Below are 8444 nucleotides of genomic sequence, written 5' to 3'. Positions count from 1 at the left end.
TGAAATTTGAGAAGAGAAGAGTCAAAAACTCTACGTCAGGATGCCTCACCAGAGCGACGAAGGGACTGAGGAGTAAAAAGAATCCTACTCTCCGATATATATAATCCTAAAAGACTCAAAACATTTTTCTAGACTCAACAACGCCAGCGATTCGATCAAGCAGGGGGCTCCTAAGTCGGGGAAGGCTCTGATTACCAACTTGTAACACCCACGATGCAGCTATATCTCCCACGTGTCGGAGCACAACTTAGAGGCATAACCGCATTGTAGGCAATGTCGCAAGAGGGGTAATCTTTACACATCCCATGTACTGAATAAGAAAGAGGTACGGAGTTGGCTTACAATCGCCACTTCAAACAATACATAAATATAGCATTACATCATCCAGATACAATCAAGGTCCGACTACGGAACCAAAATAAAGACAACCCCAAATGCATAAGATCCCCGATCGCCCCAACTGGGCTCCACTACTGATCGTCTGGAAAGGAAACATAGTAACGTCCTGAGTCCTCATCGAACTCCCACTTGAGCTCAGTCGCATCTCCTGGAATGGTATCATCGTCACCTGCATCTGGTTTTGGAAGTAATCTGTGAGTTACGGGGACTCAGCAATCTCACACCCTCACGATCAAGAGTATTTAAGCTTCTGGGTAGGTAAAAGGTATGAGGTGGAGCTGCAGCAAGCACTAGCATATATGGTGGCTAACATACGCAAATGAGAGCGAGAAGAGAAGGTAAGGCATGGTCGAGAATCTATGATCAAGAAGTGATCCTAGAACTACTTACGTTCAAGCATAACACGAGACCGTGTTCTCTTCCCGGACTCCGCCGAAAAGAGACCATCAGGGCTACACATGCTGTTGATCCATTTTAATTAAGTTAAGTTTCTGGTTCTCTACAACCGGACATTAACAAATTCCCATCTGCCCATAACCGCGGGCACGGCTTCCGAAAGTTCAAATCCCTGCAGGGGTGTCCCAACTTAGCCCATCACAAGCTCTCACGGTCAACAAAGGATATTCCTTCTCCTAGGACGACCCGATCAGACTCAGAATCCCGGTTACAAGACATCTCGACAATGGTAAAAGTAAACCAGCAAAGCCGCCCGATGTGCCGACAAATCCCGATAGGAGTCGCACGTATCTCGTTCTCAGGGCACACCGGATGAACACTACGTACAACTAAAACCAACCCTCAAGTTTCCCCGAGGTGGCGCTGCAAGTGGCTCTGTTTTGGACCAACACTCAAAGGAGCACTGGCCTGGGGGTTTAAAATAAAGATGACCCTTGAGTCCGCGGAACCCAAGGGAAAATGGCTAGGTGGCAAATGGTAAAACCAAGGTTGGGGCTTGCTAGAGGAGTTTTATTCAAGGAGAACTGTCAAGGGGTTCCCATTATAACCCAACCGCGTAAGGAATGCAAAATCAAGGAACATAACACCGGTATGACGAAAACTAGGGCGGCAAGAGTGGAACAAAACACCAGGCATAAGGCCGAGCCTTCCACCCTTTACCAAGTATATAGATGCATTAAAGTAAACAAGTTATAATAATGATATCCCAACAATAATCATGTTCCAACAAGGAACAAACTCCAATCTTCACCTGCAACCAACAACGCTATAAGAGGGGCTAAGCAAAGCGGTAACATAGCCAAACAACGGTTTGCTAGGACAAGGTGGGTTAGAGGTTTGACATGGCAATATGGGAGGCATGATATAGCAAGTGGTAGGTATTGAGGCATAGGCATAGCAATAGAGCGAGCAACTAGCAAGCAAAGGTAGAAGTGATTTCGAGGGTATGGTCATCTTGCCTGCAAAGTTCTCCGAGTTGACGTAATCTTGATCCTCATAAGCGTACTCAACGGGTTCCTTGATCACGTACTCTTCTCCCGGCTCTACCCAAAGCAAGAACACAAGCAAAAGGGAACCACAATCAACCACGGTGCAATGCGCAAGCAACATGATGCAAAACATGGTAGGATATGCGGGATGTGATATGCAGTGCATATGCATGCTTCGGAAGGGAAAGATTGAGCCAGGCCTCAACTTGGAAAACCAAGAGTGCAGATGGAGAGATGAGTTGATTTCGGTCGAAATCGATATAAACATCACCGGAATCGGATGCACGGTTTGCAAATGGCAAGCAAAACAATAATGGCACTATTCTGCGATTAACAACACGAAGCCATCTAAAATGCATCAAGAAACTAAGCTACTGCACTCCAACATAGCAACAAAGCACATGGCAGTGATCCACTCAAGATGCTTGACAAAAGATGAACACTGATCTACGGCTAAATCACACAATAGCAGGTTCAAACAAGCATGGCAAAAGTGCAAAAGATATCAGGTTCACAGACTTGGTGAAAATAACATGTCAGGATTTAACATCAGGAAGCAATGTTTAGAGCAAGATAACAACATGCTACAAGAACATAACATAGCAAAACAAGGCATGGCATGAAAGTACTTCTTGGCAAGGCCGAGCTCGTCCTTGGACCCTTTAAGGTCCTGCTTTAGTGTGGCGACCTCCGTAGTCAGTGCGGCAGATGCCAGCAGCGAAGCCTGCATATGCATATTGACATACTTATATTAGACTACTGCGATATTGTTTGATCCTCTGTTCATCTTCTCTTTATGAACACCGAACAGAGCATCAGGGACTACTGTCTATGCGGTAATATTTTTCCCCATATTTCAAAAACTCACCTCAAAGCCTGTTAGAAGGCTAGCACAGGCTTCAGTCAGTCCGCTCTTGGCGGACTGAACCTTCTAGATCACTACACTCATAATAGTGCAGTGCTCTTCATTGATGGAAGCGCTGCGAAGCGCTCCCAGCAGATTGTCCGGTGCCTCTGCATGGACAGAGGTCACCGGCACAGGTGTCTTGCTCCTTTTGGAAGAAAGCCGCCTGCCCGAGTCCGGAACCACTGGGGGTTCCGACGCAATGTTCGGCCGAGGGCCGACCACGGAGCCCTCGGGAGCCTTGCTCCCTCTGCTCCCGGAGTCCGGAAGGTCGCTTTGAGGCGCCTCCGGGACCATAAGCCAAAAAGGATCATAAGATATGATGGCACCCATGTAAACATAGCAAGTTTCGTTAACAGATTCAGACTTAGCAGAAAACTGGACATGGCAAAAACAGAGTTACGTAGGCATGTTTGCGAGCTCGATGCACTCACCACAAGGCATTGGATGACAAACTAAGTATACACCCAGCAAGAAGACATGATCAAGTAGCTAACCATGGCAAGAACACACTCATAGCATGCATGGATCAACTATAACATGTAAACAATCTGCCAGGAACATTTTGTAGCAAAAGTAGAGCAAGATTGAGTCATGCTAGGTTACTCCATAATTGCACACAAAGACATGGATGGATAGAACATAACAATATCTCATAATCATCCTTACTAAACATGCTCAAAAGAGGCATGGATCACTCTGTAACAACATGAATACAAGGCATAAAAATAACATCAGGGAAATGACTTAGAAGAATTCTAAGTCCCTGAAATCAGCAACATCACGAGAGCTACTTTGCATGCTTGTGCTAGTCACCACATTGATCACAAAGACACATGGCATACACCCCTGTAAAGATGGCATGGCATAGCCCAAAACACATGTAGGGCTCAAGTTCATAGGAGGCACACATTAAACATGGAAAAATGACAAATGTCCATAATCTGATAAGAAACAGAAACTAACATTACATAGCACTCTTGCAACAGCATTTAGGGCATCAACATGGACTCAAACAAGCATGGTGCAATGGAATGAAATGAAGAGCACATCGAGACGAACAATTTGATATCTCATGCACGCAAAATGGAGCAACAGATGCAAAGTTATGATGCGATGAACATGCTAGAAAATAATGCGGACTTAGGGGAAAAATGAGGTCAACCCCTAGGGTTACTGTAGCTGGATCTGGATCTAGGCACGTTCCTGAGGTTGGCCGGGGAAAGCTCGCCGGAGTTCTTGAGCTTTCCGGAGTTCTTCGAGTTGGCTGGAGAAGATGGGGCCCGGGCCGGATCCGGCGAAGGTGGTGAGGAGGAGGCGGCTTGCGGGGGCGCGGTGGACGTCGGAGGCGCGGGCGGAGCGGTCGGCGGCGGAATCGTCGCGACGGAGCTCGGCTCCGGCCAGCTAGGGACGGCAGGGCGGCGGCCGGCGAGGAGGAAGAATGGCAGCGCGGCGAGGGCGCGGGAGACCGGGCGGGCGGCGGTGACTCCGGGCCACAGGGGCCGAGAGCGGGCCGAGCGGGCCAGCGGTGAAGTGGGCGCAGGCGCGCCATGTGTCGGCATGCGATAGGTCAGGCGGCGGCGGGCGGACGTGTCCGGCCCAATCCGGACGCGTCCGGCGGCGGGAGGAGGAAGAGGCAAGGGTTAGGGGTGGTTTTGCACGAAATTTCGGACGGGGAGTCCTATTTATAAGCTAGGAGACTCCAAATGGAGTGCGGTTTTCGGCCACGCGATCGGGATCGAACGACCGAGAGGATGGAGGGGGTTTAGCTAGGTTTTGGGCCACTTTGGAGGGGTGTTGGGCTGCAACACACATGAGGCCTTTACGGTTCATCGGTTAACCGTTGGAGTATCAAACGAAGTCCAAAGGGCACGAAACTTGACAGGCGGCCTACCGGTAGTGAACCAAGGCCGCTTGGCAGGTCTCGGTCAAATCCGAGAACGTTTAACACTCGCAGACGAAAAGAGGCAAAAAGGGACACCTGTCGTGGAGTTGACACGGAAGATGTCCTAGAGCAAGGACTTAGTCATAGGGCCATCGCACTGGGAAGCTTAAAGGGGTTGATTGGGACAAAGGACACACGAGAGAGTTTTTATACTAGTTCGGCCCCTTACGATGAAGGTAAAAGCCTACGTCTAGTTGGGATTGGTATTGCTAAGGTTTCGTATATACACGGGTTGACGCCTGGTGGCCTACAGAGTCCCGGCCGGCTCATAATCGTGTCTAGCTCGGTAACTTCCCTTACATGCCTTTCTTTACAAGTCTTTGCTTACATACAACGGTTTACAATATCAGGCCTTTAAGCCGGCCCCAGGCCTTTGGGCCTTCTATACATTTAATAAACTATCATCTTGAATGTTTATCGGGCTTCTTCTGTAACCCGCCATTAGGGCTGACCTGGCCCCTCCTGGGCGGGTCATACTGGTAGTAATAACCCCAACATTAGGCCCCAGGTTAACTTTGAACTTTGTTCTCTGTCAATCTTTAATACTTAGGTGGAATCCATCCTCTATCTGAAAACTTCTGTAACCCGCCGTGACGTCATCTTCTGAAAACACAAAAAACCTTCATGACGTCATCTTTCAACGGATCATTCATTTTTAATGCCTTCTAAGAATCGAGGTGTCCGTTTATTTGGATAATCATTATTCGGGTCTCCTTGATTTTCGCGCCCGCCTGTTCGCTTACTCCCTTATAAATAGGTACCACTTAGGTCTTTTTTCAGTCTCCCCCTTCGGTCGTCTTCCTCCTCTCTTTGCTTCGCTGCTGCTCGAGCTCTGCCGCCGCCGCCGCAGAGCTCCTCATCTCCACCTCAGGCCGCTGCATCGACCTGACTTGTCCAGAGAAACGCGATGACCCTCCACAGTGAATCCGCACCCGTAAGTCTCGCCTTCTTAATCTTTTTAGATCTGCATTAGTGCTTTGCGAGTTCGTCAGTGTTCTTCATCGTTCTTCATGAACTTTCCTGGTAGTTCTTCCTCTGCAGCCTCTAGGCATCCAAAAAGGAAATATAACTCGCGCGGTAGTTGTTTGGCATCCATTTTGATAGCCGTAGATCCCTTTTTCTCTGTATAGATGCTTTGTTATAGCTGATGAACCCATCTATACTAGATATTTAGGTCTAGAATATTTTTCTTTTCAGAACAGCCATTTGATCCAAAATAATAATGACAGCTTGGTAAAACGTGTTTATGCCAACACTTAGCTGAATCTGCTTTCTCAGAAAATCTGTAGTCATGGCGGCTTACTGCTCCGGCTTTCTTTTCCCTATATGTCATTAGCCCTTAGTTAAACCGCCATTACTTGTTTTATAACTGACCGTAAACTGAACCGGCATGTTGTTATTTATTTTTCAGTCCTTTGCACATCATGCCGTCAAAGACACCCACCGTCTGTAATTGGGTCCCCTCATCCATAACTGAGGAACGGTTAAAAGAGTTCTTCATCGTTGGTTTTCTGCCTTCAAAAAATGTCATGTCTTATCGTGCTCCTGACCCGGAGGAAGAACACCCCAATCCAAAAGATGGAGAAGTGATTGTCTTCACTGAACACATGAACCGTGGCTTCTCACCGCCCGGTTCAAAATTCTTCAGAGAGGTCCTTCATTTTTTCAAACTTCATCCTCAGGATCTTGGACCCAATTCCGTATCTAATATTTGCAATTTCCATGTACTTTGTGAGGTGTATCTTCAGCAAGAGCCGACCGTAGAGCTGTTTAGGGAATACTTTTATCTGAACCGACAGAATGAATGCACCAACGGTCCTAGCTTAGAACTTGGAGGCATCTCAATTCAGCACCGTCAGGGTGCTGTCTTCCCTCTCATCGTATTACCAAGTCACCCAAAGGACTGGAACCAAACTTGGTTTTATTGTCATGATACCTCTCCAGCAAACGAGAAGCCGCTGCTGGGTTACCGCCCCGGTCGTCTTGACTCCAAATTCACCCTTCCGGACAAACTCACCGTTGCTGAATGCAAGAGGCTGCTTCCATCCATCAGAAGAATCAACGCCTTATTGGGGAACTGTTTAACCAGAGTAGATCTGACCTGCTGCTGGATCTCATGGCAGGTTATTCCATTAAGCCATCGATCAAAACTGATGTATGAATACGGTGGAGGCGCGGATGACTCTCTTTGTCACGGCTCAGTTGAACTCACCGAAGAAGGCATTGTTTCAATGTCAAACCTTTTGGTGAACGGGAAATATGAAGACTGCAGCATTGTTGGGTTAAACCCCTTCTGCAAGCTTAGCCAGTACCAGAAGTAAGCATATTCTGATCTCTTTTCCTTTGTATTTTGCCCAACTATACTACTTTAGCGCTGATCTTTCTTTTGGTCTTTGCAGGCGAATTCTGACTTTTGGAAGGTGAAATATCACCACGAAGCTGCCAACAAGGCGAAAACCGCCGCCATGAACACCAAGAAGATGACCCGGAAAATGAAGAAGAAGAAGAAGAAAACCACTGTTGAAGATTTAATGAAACTTGATGACACGTCTGACTTGGAGGTAGTCCTTGATTCCCTTGGCCAATTTTTTAACAATCTTATTGACACTGATCCTTACCAGGATGACACTGGGGCTAGTCAAGACGGGGAAGCAGAGGTAACTATCATTTCCTCCGACTCAGAGCCCTTACCAAGACACAAAGTTCGACGAGTGATCCGTAAAGTAAGGTTTTCTAACCCCTTAGCTCACTTGGATCCCAACTTTCATTTGAAAAAGCAGCAACATGAAAGCTGCCGTGAAGTTGAGATTGAAGACGAACCGGCCGTCATCCTTCAATAGACCCCTCGGAAACGCCCGAACGAGGTTTACTTATTACTGTCCTTAACTTGTTTTAATGAATCCTGCTCATTGTATTCCTTTTAACTCCTTTCTTTTACCTTTTCAGGAGGTGTCTTGTTCCTCAGGTGACTCATCACAAACACAATTTCCAGCTTTCAGTACTACTCCTGGGTAATCAGAAATCCTCTTTTCTTTCGGGTTGATCAATTGTATCTTGATGCTGACTATCCTGTAATATATATTTTTTCCTTAGCGGCCAGGCTAAATCCAAGAAGGCAAAGGTAACAAAACCGGTGGAAGACCCGCCAGTACTAACATCTGAGCCGGCTAGGCCGCCTTCTCCATTAATTGTCGCCCGAGAAGACCCGCCTATTGTCAATGAAGCAAATCCTCCGGAGCCGTCCTTTAACAAAGCCACTATGAATCCTTCTACGGCTGGACCGTCAAGCTCAACCGACCCGCCGTCTCTCCGTGTTCAAGATGTTCAAATTACTGGGAGCCGCTTTGTTGAGTCGGGGAACCCAACAGTATTGGCTCGGTGCACAGCTAAGCAAGAAGCATTGGAGAGGTAGAAGGTTCGCTTTGATGTTGCCAACTATGACCGTCTTAATGCCAGTGATATCTTATCCGGCTATCTCAGTCATGTACAGTCCAGTCGTGAGTCTGAGATTGAGATGGTCAAGAAGCTTCAGTTGAAGTATGAGGTACGTTGTTTCTGGTTTACCAATATTCCTTCAGCCCCCAAGTCTTCAGATTATGAGAGAAATGGAATAACCTGTAGACTTAAAATATGGGCCGAGACTTTTACCTCTGGATCTTTGCCTGATATCGATAGAACAAAACTTCACCCATAGTCCCCAAGGACCGGTTTATTTTGATCATTAATGAATCGGTACTTCAGAATTTTAAAC

The sequence above is a fragment of the Triticum urartu genome, chromosome 4A (assembly GCF_056163025.1).
Source record: "Triticum urartu cultivar PI428250 chromosome 4A, HENAU_Tu73, whole genome shotgun sequence".
Taxonomy (NCBI): domain Eukaryota; kingdom Viridiplantae; phylum Streptophyta; class Magnoliopsida; order Poales; family Poaceae; genus Triticum; species Triticum urartu.
Note: the sequence above shows the minus strand (reverse complement) of the source record.